The sequence below is a fragment of the Pistacia vera genome, unplaced genomic scaffold (assembly GCF_008641045.1).
Source record: "Pistacia vera cultivar Batoury unplaced genomic scaffold, PisVer_v2 Contig317, whole genome shotgun sequence".
NCBI classification, from domain to species: domain Eukaryota; kingdom Viridiplantae; phylum Streptophyta; class Magnoliopsida; order Sapindales; family Anacardiaceae; genus Pistacia; species Pistacia vera.
Window position 1 is genome coordinate 1,359,779 of NW_022196132.1, and position 16,094 is coordinate 1,375,872.

Below are 16,094 nucleotides of genomic sequence, written 5' to 3' on the forward strand. Positions count from 1 at the left end.
AATTATAAGTATGAACCCATCTACATGTATACATTCTGATAGAGCATGAAAAAGCTTAAAGAATATTAAAGAGTAAATAGAAAGAAATGAGATATTAAAGAAATTCAAATCTGAATTTTTATTTAGAAGTGTAAAAAGATAAAAGAAGAGAAGGTTGTTGCATGGGGAGCCCGTGAGTGACATAGCCCCACAAGCACGCCGCCTTTAGTGAGCAGCCTTAGAATTCAAAAAGAAGAATTTACAGTCTGTTAGAAGTGCGTGGATGAGGACTGTATCCAAATTAAAGAATTCACTCACACGGCCAAGGTTCCAAATCCATGCCTCACCGAGTCCGATCAGCAAGAAAAGACAGAATAGAAAGAAAGAAAGACTAGAAAGAAAGAAAGACACTAAAAAAGAAAGAAATACAGAAAAGAAACAGAATAAGAAAAATAGAAAAGAAAATGCACATTTTATGCATTTGTGCATTTGCATCATATATAGCATAATCCATGCCCATTATCTTGAGTAGTGGGAAATTAGAATAGAGAAAGAACAGAGGAAAAACAAAGAAAGAACGAGAGAAAAACGGAGCAAGATAGAGAAAAGAATAGAGAAAAATGGAGAAGTGTAAAGTAAGAAAAAATTCAGAATTTAAGCAACGGAGAGAGAAGGGTAGAATAACGGTTTACTTACTGAGCATTAGTGCTCACCCCGTTGTTTTCAATGTTTTTGCAGGTAATAGGTGAGATGCGGTCGCTCAAAACGTCACGCAGTGGAAGGGTTGGGCTACACTGTCAAGTTACTATTTTGAGACTTATTATATATTGTAAAGTTTGTAATAAAGCAAATTAAATATGGGCCCATAATTGTATCCTCGTTTATATGTATAATTTCTTATATATAGTGAGTTTTATTGTTATTTTACGAGTATACTAGCTAGAAAGAAGTATTACATTTTTGGTATCAGAGCAAAGGTTTTGGGATTTGACAGTGTGCCTCTCCCGCCGCGTTGATGTTCCGTAGCCGACTGCTGTAAGTTATTTCTTTCCTTACTTGTAGTAGATGAGTTAATTGAGTTGACTAAAAGTGTTGGTGTTATGTAGATGAACGTAGAATGCGGGCAAGCAGTAGGAAGGAATGAGTACGGGTGAACTTCCAACCCTCCGAATCTACTCCCCCTCTTCGATGAAGCGAGGATTCGTAATATATACGGCAAGTTTGGGCAGAAAATTGGGGAGGCTCTGTACCGGAGGGAGTTGAGACCCTGGTTATTGTACTGACCCCCAAAGAGGAGAGAGAGAGGTCGGTACCCCCAGTAGTGCAGAACCGTATTAAGCCGTATATGGGTTGCCTAGCCCATCAACCATTAATTTAGGGGTCTCTCTGACCCAATATGGCAGATGAGTGGTTTAGATCGGTGGAGCGTATGACAACACTTTTCCCTATGACAGACCGGGAAAAGATCACTATGCTAGTTTCCTATTAGGGGTGATGCCCGTATATGGTGGGAATTGTGGAGGATACTCATGATATAGCTTCGATGACCTGGGGAGATTTCAGAAGATTTTGTTAGGCAGAATACAAAAATTGATCGAGTCCATGAAAATTCAGGAGTTTATCAGTTTACAACAGGGGACAAGCTCAGTGAAAGAATATTCAGTGAAATTCAATTCCCTGCAAGTTGCGCCAGTGTAGTGAGTACACCATAATTGAGGAGAGATAAGTTCGTGCATGGGCTGAAACCAGAAAATCTTACAAACTTTCTTATAACCCCGACATGGTAGCTCATAATTGGTCAACTCGTAATTAGACATGCGAGACCTATAGTGAGCAGACGGAACCCATTTATGAGCTAACTAATTGCGGGATTGTGAGAGAAGTTTGTGAGATTTGGTTGTAGTGTAGTATTGTCCGGTTAAGGTTAATGCTAAAAAGAGTCATAACCTTTCAAAATAATGAATTAGATAGCAACATTGTATTGATTCTTAGATATGAAAAACGGTTTGTTGTTGACAATTATGCCATTTGTGAAGAACTGGCAAACCTAATATCCAAAAACAATCTTGGTGTGCATGGTTTAAAAAATTGGAGAATGTACCTAATTTCCAAGTTGATGAAGGCATGTGTTTTGTAATTTCCAAGTTGACAGTTTTTGTTGAGCCCACTGCAAGGCCCATAATTTAGGTGTACGCTAACACAAAAAGGTCAAGCAAGAAATTCCTTTTTGGGTTTACAGGCAGCAGACAAATTAGTCTTTTCAATGGACCAAAACAAAAAGAAGTAGTGTGCCTTGTGAAGTAGTATGCCAATCCAATCCTTTAGGTAACATGTTAGGATTCATTATTCATCCACGTGATATTTGTCATTTGATGTAAACCGACAAAGATTTTTATAGTAGTATCTCGCCTAAGCGTGATTTGAGCAACGTAACTCCACATTTAAAGTGGCACTGGAATCAAATATTTGTATATGTCCTGTATAAGTTACGCCGGCAAATAATGCTTGGTGTGGTCCGAGGTCCAGAAGTTGTGAAAATCAAGCTGTTGGAACAACGACCAGTTATAAAGTCGGTATCATGGCAGCCCATTTCCTAAAAGTTTTGACTTGAAACTTCAGGGGTCTCTTCCTGGTAAAAAAGAAAGGTAGCAAATCTCTAGACTTTGATTTGGGAATGGCAATTTACCATATCTACAAAAAACAGCAAACCACTATCCCCAAAACTTTCCTTGGAGGTCGAGAGCTTCTAGCCCTTTGGAAATTGCAAGTGAAGTACCCTCCTACACTAAGCTGTACAACTTAGAAAGAAAAACCAGGGCCCAAAAATCCTCTCACCAGCCCAGTCCACAGAAATCCGAAGACAGCAGCAGCCTGAAATTCTCCCTTCCCAACTCGCAGCGGGCGCTTTATCGTGTGAAAGCCCGAATATTTAATCCGGCTCATCCTTCGCAGCAGCCCACAAGCTCGCCTCCTGCCTTCACCAAACAGAACCCAATCCAGCCCCTATAAACCAAGTCCACCATCTTGTAAACCTTAACGAGAAACTCCAGTAACTAAAAGAGCCCACGCAAAAAAACCCAACTGTTCCTTCATGAACCCAAACCGAGCACAAACACCATAACCATCCGCACTGGCACGACCCACAATTTTTTTGCCAGGCCCCGAGGCCATGCGGGCTGAGGACTTGACATATAGGTTGGCACGACACAGCCCATGAATTTAAAAAAATAAAAATTTTAAATTTTTTAAAAACAACTTACGCAACCCATGGATCGACCCCAAAAGTGCAACATGACACAGCTCACCGGGCCATGGGTCGTGTCGTTGTTAGTTTGGAGTTTTGATTGTCTGGTAAAACACTACACGACATAGCCCACTGCCCCACTCTAACCAACACCCATTGGAGCCCAACAGCCATCCCACAGACGTCCCCATATTAAAAATTTCTCCCATATACTGGAAACCATCAGAAGAATAATTCTTAAGAAAATTGCTCTCCCTTTTGTTGATCTCATTGTACTAGTCCACCCTCTGGAGAAAAACTTGGACCGCCTGATTCCTATTGCCAATAAAAAGAGTTTTTTGCCGTACCACTGCCCGTTCTTACTTCCCCATTTGCCCAGTCAAGAACCCTTCCCAAAATGCTACTCATGCGTTGTTAATCATTCTAAAGCTGCAGTAAAATACGCACCGCTTCACGCCTATACACCCCCAACGACAAACACAAAGTTCCACACCCTACTCATTTTGGTTTTTCTCATTATGAAACACACAGAAAACGCGCCCGACAGAACCAACAAGAGGTTGCCTAAATTCTTCAAGGTCTTCACCCCAGGCTCACTCTGCCAATGGTACTTTCATCTTCCTTTCTGCTCATATGATCTGTGTTTTTTTTCTTTTTTTTTCTTCTTGAAGTTCTTTTGGTTGGCACGATGAAATCCTCTCTCTGCATTTCTTGGTCGATATATGGAGAAACTTTGAAGAGGGGGAGAAAGCTTAAACCTTTCTCAGAGCTTGGCTTTGAGAGAGCTTCATGTACTGTTGTTTTTAGCAAACAAACAGAATATATTTGGTTTTCCATCCATGTGAGTCCTGTACATAAGTTTAGTTTCTTTTTCCTTTGTTGTGATTTTCTGGAAAATTATTTGGGTTTGAAGCTAGTTTGATGTTTGTTCACTTTGGGCAGAATTTGTTCGGTTCATAAAATAGTATATATACTCATTTAATATTCTTTTGGTAAACTTGATGTGGCCACATGCCATTATGCAGTTCAAGGTGGTTTAAAAGGAGTATTTATTGCCTCATTTGATCCTTGATGGGAGGTTAAAAGGTAGTTAATGGGAGTTACTTGGTCCCTAGCCTAGCCATATATAAAGATATCTCTATCCACAAAGATATATCACGAAAATACAAAAGAAAAGAAAAGGTTTGGAGGCATAGGCTAGAAGACAACTCTCAACTCACAAATCATTCACGTTTTAGCTTTCTACAACACTGAACAATATGGCTGGAGGTAAGTGGTTAAATTCCGCTTTATATTACTAGAATGTTTTACATTTTGGTATCAGAGCCATGCTTCTTGCTTATTGTTCAGTGTTAAGATGTGATGAAGTATGCTGTAATTTTATTTATGTTTTTTCTTCAATTTGATTCTCTCATATTCATGTTTGGGAATTTTGTTTGGTTAAATTGGTTAGAAAATTAGATTCCATGAGAAAAAGGGCTTTTGAATCGTCTAAAACGGAGTTAAATTGACTGAGTTATGGTATTTTAAATTTTCGGGTTCGAAGTGGGTTGTTTTTGGGTCGGGTATCCGGTTGCGACCCGGCTGAAGTTGAAGACGACTGGGCCTCAAGATATGACAAGTCGTTTTTCTTTAATTTTGGAAATGACATGTCGTTATTTAAATTATTTAAAAAAAAAAAAAATTATATTTGCGCGCTGGACTCGAACCTGGAATCTAGTGGTTAGAGTTTTTTTTTATTGACTCAATGAACCACCAAGCCGATTTACGCGCTTGCCATTTTGTTTGATTAAATTTAATTTATTGTATTTGGCAAGTGCTTTTAATTCAGTCATGTTAATTGTTAAAAGCTAATACTCCGTCCGTGAATTGAACCCAGATCTCTTAAGAGAGTTAATGTCTTGACCACTGGGCTACATTACTTCTTGTGTGTGTTCTGGAATTTTAAAATTTTGTAGTCTGTTTTGAATTTTTCAGTTAGTTTGTATTAAAAATTGTTTCCGATATTACTATATATATGCTGAATTATTTTTAGTGTATATTTGATATGATCAACGTGAGTTTAAGTTGATATTATTATTATTGCCATGTTAAGAAGTGAATATTGTAATGTTTTAGGAGTAGCCAAAGCATCCTAAGGCATAATAATAATCATATAAAGTTATTTTTTTGTTTAAAATTCATAAGGTTTTATGGCATGTAAATTTTAGAGATAATTGCCCGCCCAAAGGGAGGTAATTACCTTAGTACAATAATTGGCAAGACACTGAATTAGCATCATGATTAGACTAATCCTAGACCCAAGGTATGAATTATTTTATGAGTGATAATGTTCGTTAGTCTTATTAATAAGTGTAAATTCAATGCAAGTTAGCAACCTTTGCCCAAAGAAGGTTTGAATTTATAATTTTGAATTTGACATTGGTTGATTCAAATATAAAGTATGTTTACAATAGCATGCATGATTTTAATTCTCGGTTATTGCAGCTGTTTCTACTATCTTTGCTAATAATTCATCTGTTCCAATGTTAAATGGTGAGAACTTTCTGATTGGAAAGAAAAGATAATGTTGTACTTGGGTGTATGGATATTGATTTGCGTTTCGTATGACGAACCACCAGTCCCTACGATGAAAGTACGCCCTCTGAAGGTCCTCTATGAAAAGTGGGAGCGATCAAATTGCTTAAGCTTAATGCAGATAAAGACCCATAAGTAAACTCATTAGGGGTTCCATTCCTGAGTGCACTAAGGTGACAGATTTCATGAAGCACTTGAAGCACAATTTGTGACATCTGATAAGCATTGCTAGCACCTAATGAGAAACTTTCTAGCATGAAGTTTGATAACTCTAAGGGTTTGCGTGAACATATTATGGAAATGCGGGATATGCTTCTCAACTTAAGTCCCTTAAGATTGAATTTTCTGAGGCATTTCTTGTCACTTTCATTCTCACTCTCTTCCTAATGAGTATGGACCTTTCAAAATCTCTATAACACACATAAAGAAATTGGTCTATTAATGAACTCTTAGTAATGTGTGTACAAGAGGAAGAAAGTTTGAAGAATGAGAATTTGAAAGTGCTCATTTAGCAGACATTTCAAAGGAAAGGAAAGAAAGGCAAAGGTGTCTTAAAATTCAAGAAGAAGGGTAAAGCACATGGTAATCCTATGTGTTACAAAATTTCGTGTTTCTTCTGCAAGAAAAAGGGACACATGAAGAAAGAATGCTTGAAATACAAGAATTGGCTTGAGAAGAAAGGTATATTTCTTTCATATGTATGTCATGAATCTATTTTGTTGATGCTCCTAATGAACATGGTGGATTGATTGGGTTGTACAATTCACATTTCCACTACCATGCAGGGCTTCCTAAACCTGAGGAAACCATGGGAATGAACAAAGCATCTTTCAGGCAATAGGATCGTTCTGAAGTGGAAGCTGTGGGGACTTTTAGACTTGTTCTAAATTCTAATTATGTATTGGATCTTGATAATACTTTTTATATTCCATCATTTTCTAGAAATTTAGTTTCAGTATCCAGACTTGTGAAACTTGGTTATGTATTTACTTTAGTAATTCAATCTTTGAAATTCTAAAAGACCATGTTACGTTGGATATGGAAAATTACTTGATGGTTTATAAGTTTGATCTAGATCCTGCATTTGAGCATAGTCTTATGACTGTGCATGAGGAGAATGACAGCAACGTTGTATCATTAAAAGGATTCCTCTAAGTTGTGGCATAAGAGATTGGGACATATCTCTATACAGAGAGTTAAGAGGTGGTGGATGATGGAGTTTTACAAACTCTTGACTTCACTGATTTCGATACTTATATGGTTGTATAAAGGGAAAGACAACTAATAGAGCTACGAAAGGAGCTAGAAGAAGTACTAATAATTAGAGATCATACATACAATATATGGGGACCTCTCCTATACCTAGTCTAAATGGACAAGATATTTTATCTCTTTCATAGATGACCATACTAGATACATGTATCTTTACTTTTTGTTTGTAAATCAGAGGCTATAGATGCCTTTAAGGTATTCAAAGCAGAGGTAGAGAAACAAAGTGAAAAGAAAATAAGGTTGTAAGGTCAGATAGGGGTGGAATATTATGGACTTAACAGAAAGGGTCAAATGCCAGGTCCATTTGAAAAATTTCTTCGAGAGAGGGTATTGTTGCACAATACACCAGCCAGGAACACCGCAACAAAATGGTGTGGCAGAAAGAAGAATCGTACTCTTATGGACATGGTAAGAATTATGCTTAGTACCTCCAATCTTCCATTAAAGTTTTGGAGTGAGGCGTTAAAGACAGCATATATGTCTTAAATCGGTTCCTCAAAGGCAATTCAAAAACTCCTTTTGAATTATGGGTTGGTTGGAACCTAGTTTAGGCATTTACACATTTGGGGTTGTCCCGCAGAAGTAAAGGTTTATAATCCAAATGTTAAGAAATTGGACCCGAAAACTGTTAGTGGATATTTCATTGGTTATCCAATGAATTCTAAAGGGTTCAAATTCTTTTGTCCTTCTCACGCACCTATGATTGTCGAAGCTAGAAACGCAAAATTTCTTGAAGATCTTGAATTCATGGGAGTGACATTCCTCGTAAAGTACAGTTTGAGGAAATTAGAACCGAGTTCATCTTTTCAAGATAATCAATTGATTATTGTTCAAAATGATCATTAATTAATTTAGAAGATCATTGACTCAAGATGAACAAATTCCTAATCAGTCGCATCATAGATTCAACTAATAATGATACTGTTGTCCAAAATCAAGATATTATGGATGAAACAGTTGAATTAAAGAGATCTTCAAGAGTAAAACCAGCGATTTCTAATGATTATATGGTATACCTTCAAGATACTGATTTTGAGGTCAGTTAATGAAGATCCCATTTCATTTTCACAAGCCATAGATGGAGAAAAATCCCTCCTTTGGTATAATGCCATGAAAGAAGAAATGGAATCAATGGCCAAAAACCAAGTTTGGGCACTCGTCGAATTACCACCAGAGCAACAACCATTGGTTTAAATGGGTCTATAAGACCAAAAGAGATGCTTATGGTAATATTGAACGATATAAGCAAGATTGGTGGCCAAGGGTTTCACAAAAGGAAGGCATTGATTACAATGAAACCTTTTCTCCAGTTTCAAAGAAAGATTCGTTAAGAATCATCATGGCATTAGTAGCTCATTTTGACATGGAGTTACATCAAATGGATGTGAAAACAGCCTTCTTAAATGGAGATCTTGATGAGGAGGTATACATGAAACAGCCAGAAGGTTTCTGTAATGAGGATAAACTAGTATGCAAGTTGAATAAATCCATTTATGGACTTAAGCAAGCATCCCGTCAGTGGTACACAAAGTTTCATAATGTTATTATTTCATTTGGTTCATTGAGAATATTGTGGACCAATGTGTTATCTTAAAACCAGTGGGAGCAAGTTTATCTTCTTAATTCTATATGTGGATGATATTTACTTGCAAGCATGATTTGGGTTTACTTCATGACACCAAAAGATTTCTTCTCAAAAATTTTGAGATGAAGGATATGGGTGAAGCCTCTTATGTCATTGGCATAAAGATTCACAGAGATAGATCTAGAAGGTTTTTAGGTTTATCTCAAAAGACTTACATCGAAAAGATTTTGAAAGTTTTCGAATGCAAAATTGTTCACCATCACCAGCTCCTATTGTTAAAGGAGATAAATTCAGTTTGGAACATGTCCAAATAACTCATTGGAGTTCAAGGAGATGAATAAAATACCTTATGCTTCAGCGGTGGGGAAACTCATGTATGCTCAATTTGTACCAGGCCTACATTGGTTAGCAGTAGGAATGTTGGGTAGATATCAAAGTAACCCAGGCCTTGAACATTGGAAAGCTGCCAGAAGTTATGCGTTATCTGCAAGGAACCAAGATTACATGCTTACATACAAACACTCTGATCATTTAGAGTGATTGGGTATACAGACTCGATTGGTGGATGTAAAGATTCTAAGAAGTCTACTTCTGGATATATATTTATGCTTGCTAACGGTTGCTATATCTTGGAAAAGCACTAAGCAAATATAATAGCAACATCCACAATGAAGCAAAATTCATTGCGTGTTATGAGGCTACATCACAAGCTTTATGGTTGAGAAACTTATATCTAGTTTAAGAGTTATCGACTCTATTGCAAGGCCATTAAAGATTTATTGTGATAACTCAGCTGCTGTTTTCTTCTCAAAGAATACAAAAGTAGTAGTCGCAGCAACATATAGATATAAAATACTTTCAGTTGAGGTCATGTTAAGAGCAAAAGTGGATATCCAACACATCGGTACAGAATTAATGGTCGCCGATCCCATGACCAAAGGATTGCCGGTTAAAGTATTTAGGATCATGTGGATCGTATGGGGCTAGTTGTTCATTTGATGTATAAGTTAACTTTTACTTTGTATCTATGACCTTATCAGATATTTTGACTATACTGTTTTCTATTACATTTTTTTGTGCACATAAAGTTAAATGTCAAAATAAAGTGGACCACGATGACTTATAGGAGTTCATTCATAAATTTAAAAAACTCATAAAGTACTATATAAATATCATGCATTGTAATATGGAAGGAGTGTTCGTTTAAAGGATTGACCGCCATCATTCATGTATTGAGCTTTATGTAGTAATGCTTGCTATAACTCATATTATGCCATATTCGGATTAATCACCTATATAGTATTTTTCCAAATGCGGCATGAGGCCAAGTGGGAGAATGTAAGACTTGATGTGGCCACATGCCACAATTATCAGTTCAAGGTGGTTTAAAGAGTTATTAACTGCCTCATTTGATCCTTGATGGGAGGTTAAAGGCAGTTGATGGGAGTTACTTGGTCCCTACTAGCCATATATAAAGATATATCTTCTCCATCAAAGATATATCACGAAAATACAAAAGAAAAAAAGGTTTGAGGCATAGGCTAGAAGACAACTCTCAACTCACAAATCATTCACGTTTGCTTTCTACAACACTTGAACAATATGGCTGGAGGTAAGTGGTTAAATTCCGCTTTATATTACATACGTAATGTTTTACACTTTTATGATTTGGGATTCATTAAATTTTCGTTCAACACATTATTGATGTAATTAATTGTTTCATATACTATAAGCACAAATTAGTATGTGAAAGAGTAAAATTCTGAAGAAACTGATTTTTAACAGTTTTCAATCGTCTTTTACATGTTATGATTGAAATTTAATGATGCAATTGATTTCTGTGTAGAAATCCCGGATGCTTGGTAGGTTGTGCTACAAGCCGAGCCGAGCCGAGTAGTGGCCAGCTCGATGAGATAAGTTGGGAGCTCGAGCCCTACTCGGCTCGACTCGTCAAGTTCCGAGCTGAGCCGAGCCGAGCTCGAGCTCGAGCCAAGCTCGTTTGCAGCTTTTTCCCTGCAACAAGCACAGCGTCTTCTTCTTCTTCTTCTTTCATTTTCCCAAAGCTACCTCTTCTCATCAACGTGAATTACCACTCAATTTACAACTTCTTCTTCCACAACTCTTTTTCATTCTCTCTCTCTTAAAACCCAGCTTCAACTTTAGATTATTTTCATTTTTTGTGTAAAATGAACACATCTGTCTCCATCAACTCAACAACTCATCTGGGTTTTTCTCAAAACACTTTTGGATTGGTAGATTTCTTAATCAGCAGTGTGAGAAGGGATGGGGAAGAACGTATTCAGTGCTCCATTGGATAAAACAGGAGAAGGGTAGAGTTTTCAATTTCTGATAAACAAGAGAAGGACTGGGTGTGCAAAAATGGGTAAACAATCATATGATAGCACCATCAACTTAGGAAAAAAAAAAAATTATAAACCAAAGTGCAATCCAACAACATTTACTAATAATTAATTCTTCACTCTAGCTTCTCCAGTTCCCCCATTCTCTCAATGATGCCTGCATATTACAGAAAAATCAATATTGCTGCAAATTATGGTGTCATACAAATTTATCACCCCAACAACAGTGTAAAGGGGAATAGAAAATGCTTTGCCATTGAAATTACAGAGAAGCCATTATACCGGAAAACAATGAACACAATTTCATCAAAACTCTTCTCTTAGAGGCATTTCATCAAACAAATAACAACTTCTCTGCAAACTTCCAAAAATAAAGCAACTCATATCACCCATCTTCCAATTTCCAAATACGCAGCAAAGTCAACATAAACCCAGAAGATTCGTAACAAAGGAGAGGAAAACAAAGAAATTTGTATCAACTTAAACAGTTTAAAGATGAGACTCACGGCAAGAGACAACTTTGGGTGTCAAGAAGCAGGAAAATATACCTTGTGGCAGCAGGGAAGTGAAGAAGGAACGATGGTGGACGTTAGTAGCTGAAGCTGGTCGCTGGTCGGTAGTAGTTTGAATGAAGGCTGGACAATGGTGGTCTCAGATCTTGCGCTGTGTTTTGGAGGTGAATAGCTGAATGTCTGTTTTCGGTCGAATGAATGACTTGATTTTAGATTTTAGGGCAAATATTAACACAGCTCGATCTCCTGCTCGAATGACGTCTCCAGTTCGTTGAACAGCTCGCGAACAGTGCGAGTCGAGCCTGAAGAGCTCGATAGTTTTCACGAGCTTGACGTTGAGCTCGAACTCGAGAACTACTCCTTCTCCGACGAGACGAGCCCGACTCGTCCCTAGTCGAATCTGAGTAGCTCACGAGCTACTCGGTTCGACTGCAGTCCTACTTGGGTACAACACTTGAATGCATTACCAAGAATGTTGTACTTCAGAATCGAATCGGAAAAGTTTGGCATTTGGAAATGGAATTTGCTGACAATAGGGTATATTTTGCATGGTTGGCAAAAGTTTGTGAGAAAATATGTCATCGTCAAAATCCCTACTTTGTGTCAAAGCTAAACAAACTAGGAAGCCTACGGTAACAAGCAAAATCATCATTAGTAAAATACTTGATCTCGCTTAGTCAATAAGTGAGGTGAGATTTGCATTAGCCGTTAATTTCATTTTTTATCAGTTAAAACTAATCTGTGAAATAATTCTTTCAATTTGTTAGGATTTATGTACTCTCTACTTGACATGGAGGCCGAATTCTCTTTTGTTTTGATTCTAATAGAAAAGTTGCTAGCATATAATGATTTCTTGCACCATTTATAAACCCCATGTAAATGACTTCATTTGGCTTGAATTTATGGGGTCAAGCCATGATTGTTATTTTGCTTATTAAACATATATATAGTTGCTAATGGTAGAGTTTTCTATTCATATTGCAGTTGTTCCATCTTATGTCTTGAGAGATTTTAGAATTAAATTAGCTGAAGATGTAACCTTTCATGATGAGCTGGAGAGGGAATGGTCTGGAAAGGTTATGCGCTGGAAGGATGGTCGAACCTGGATTACAGGATGGGGCTCAGTGTACCGTAGAACCATGTGGAAAAAGTGATCTTTGCATATGTGAATTCCGAAAGCGGTAGGACAAAGAATAAAATTTTGGTGCATATTAAACAGTTGATGGTTCACAAGCCAGCCCACCAACCAAGAACCAAATCGGGCTGACCAGTGAAGTAGGAGGCTACATTTTTGTTTAAGTTTCCACATCAAACTCTGCTAATGTTTTATAAATATTATGCTTTCAAGAACAGATGTGTTATGAAATGATGAACAATATTTAGAATTTTTCTGTAGGTCACTGTTGTCAAGGGTTGGGTTGGGTACAAGTTAGTTTGAAATAGGATCTTATCGAATTGAAGTATTATGGAGTTTCTACGACTACTTACTTTGGAATAATGCTACAGACATTGACGTTTTGCACCGAAATGTTAAATAGAACGACATGTCACTTGCGTCAGACAAGCCACGTAACACGTTGTAATATTTCGCAAATGAACGGACGTCTATCAAATAGTGATGGTCGTTCATTTTTATTCAACGGTCATTCATTTGAAATGAACTCTTTTCCATTATAGGGACAAGAGTTCACCTAAGGCCGCTCGTTCATAGTTTAAATTAAAAAAAATTAATAAAAAAATCATGGACGCCTGTCCATATTTATTAACAGGTGTCCTACTTAATGGATAGGCGTCCCTATTGGATGGACGCCCGTCCATTTTTTCAATTAAAAAAATTTGAAAACAAAAATATTCCATTCTTTTAGCCCTATTGGTGGACACCCTTCCATTGTTTCAATTAAAAAAAATTTGAAAACAAAAGTATCCCATTCTTTTAGCCAAAGTCGTGAATATTCATGGCACCTGGTGTTTAGTTTATTTTTTATTTTAGATGGTGGACCCTGACTGCATTGATGGATGCATGACACCTGTTTCTTTACTTTATTTTTTTATTGCAAATGGTGGACCCTTGACTGTATTGATGTATATAGTTCAAGTGATGAACTTCCATTTGCTTAGTGTTTTGGTTTGAAAGTAAATAGAAAATAGTTTAGAAGAAGAAATAGAAGGAACATTGGGGAAAAAGGAGATTTTGTTGTAGAGCAGAGCCCTATTTAATGGACGGGTGTCCATCTAAGAGGACGCCCGTCCATTGCTTTTGTTTTTAATTTTTTTTTTAAATTTAAACTTGACGGGCGTCCATCTAATAAGAACGCATGTCCATTATAGGGATGCCCTTCTATAATATATGGACGGACGTTTATGATTTTTATTATCATTTTTTTTAATTTAAACTATGAACTGGCATCCTTATAGGTGACTCCGCCCATAGTAAGGATGCCTGTCCATTTCAAATGAATAGAAGGAACATTGTGGGAAAGAGGGATTTTGTTGTAGAGCGGAGTCCCTATTTAATGGACGGGTGTCCATCTAAGAGGGACGCTCGTCCATTGCTTTTGTTTTTAATTTTTTTTTTTAATTTAAACAATTGACAGGGCGTCCATCTAATAAGAACGCATGTCCATTAAATAGGGATGCCCTCTATAATATATGGACAGGCGTCTATGATTTTTGTTATCAAATTTTTTTAATTTAAACTATGAACAAGCGTCCTTATAGTGGGCTCTCGTCCAATAAGTAGGATGCACGTCCTTCAAAAGACGGTCGTCCATATTTGATGGACGACTGTTCATATCGTGAAATATTTCTTAATGTGCTACGTGGCTTGTTTGACCTCAGGTGACACGTCGTTCGGTTTAATATTTTGGTACAAAGCGTCGGTGTCTATAGCATTATTGATAAGAAAATACATCAAATAATCAAACTGATAACCTCATTTCATTGACAGCTAATCATCAAATTCGCTTATAATTTCGTATTAAAATAGTTAGAAGATATATTTATAGTTTTGAAGAACGAATCAAAATAACAACCTATTTGTCAATGTCAATTGGACACTCCTTCCTTATTCTATCACCAGTACAATTCAATCACATGACATCACAAATCCAGGGTGTCATTATGGTTAGACCTTTAGAATGTCATGCAATGCATGTATTATTATTATATTATTAATTATTAATACATATTATATTTTTTAAATTAATTAATAATTATAGATGAATCAATAAATATCAATCGAACGTGTTAAGATAGAGTAATTTTGGTTTGTCAATCCAATGTGTCAAAATAAGGCTTCGTTTGGTTGCATTTTGGGAATACTACTTTAGTATTCCCAAAAAAGTTAAATAGTAAAACCAAAAAACTCACAATATTATTCAACTTTTTTAAACCCTCTAAATTTGTTATTTAATTAATACCCCTAAATACTTTTTAAAAATTATAAAAACCCCCAAAAATCCACATTTATCAATTTCAGCCACCACGGCCAGAAAATGGTTGGAATCTGTTAGGATGGCGCACTACCGCCAGATTAGCCTTTTCCGGCCAGATCCACATGGATCTGGCTAAAAAGACCAGATCTAAGGCCTTGACGGCCAGATCTTTGGCCGTAACCAGTCGGCAACGACGGCCAACAAACGATTGTCGTTGACCATCAACGACAATCGTTTGTTGGCCATCGTTGACTAGCAAACACGGCCAGATCTAGCCGTAGATCTGGCCTTTGCCGGCCAATCCACTGTGGATCTGGCTGGAAAAGGCCATATCGGCGCACAACCAGCAAGATCCAGCCGGTCATGCACCAATACGGCGACTCCGACCCCCCTCCGGCGTGGTGGCCGGTTGTCCTATTTGAGGTGGTTGGGGTGTTTTTGTTAACTTTTAATGTTTATTATAGAGGGTATTTTGTAAAAAAATAAACTAGGGGGTATTTTATTATTTGTAAATCCTACATCGTAATACCCCCCAAATCAACTTTTTTTTTTAACTTTTTTCAAAAAACTTTTCCCAAAAACACAAAATTGTGAACTAACGGAGCCAAAGTATTCTAGAGCTTCCGGAAAACCCCATGAGTATTCAACTTTATATAGCATTGAGACGTTTGTTGATTTCAATTTATGGTGAAAAACTAGTGAACCCAATGAACAAAAAAAAACAGGCATGCGTGTTTTCAAAAAACTAGGCATTAAATGGAGGGCGTTGGAACTTGGAACTAGTGAGCTTCAATTTCAAATACAGAGCAAATGACTTTTTCCTACCCAAGATTTTTCTTAATGACACTTCCCCCAACTTTTATATTTCATTGATCCAAAATACACTTTGCTTGCCAATAGCTTTAGCCGGTTACCAAGAGCCAAGGTAAGAGAGTTTTTTAAAGTGAAGGCCGGTGAATCGAATGTGTTGACCGATTGAATATTCGCCGTCAATCAGCTAAAAATCATCTAGAACAAAACCCTAGATTTGTGATAGCTCGCAATCAACGAGAAATCAAGTGCTGGAGTGAGAGGGTTTTACAGAGAAGAGATCAAAGGTTCAAATGATGGTGCAGGAGAATTTTTGCCACT

General features: G+C 37.1%; 1 pseudogene; it reads left to right on the forward strand.

Moving 5' to 3' along the window:
- LOC116136577 overlaps positions 1–16,094 on the forward strand; it is a 35,314-nt pseudogene that overhangs the window by 16,598 nt on the left and 2,622 nt on the right.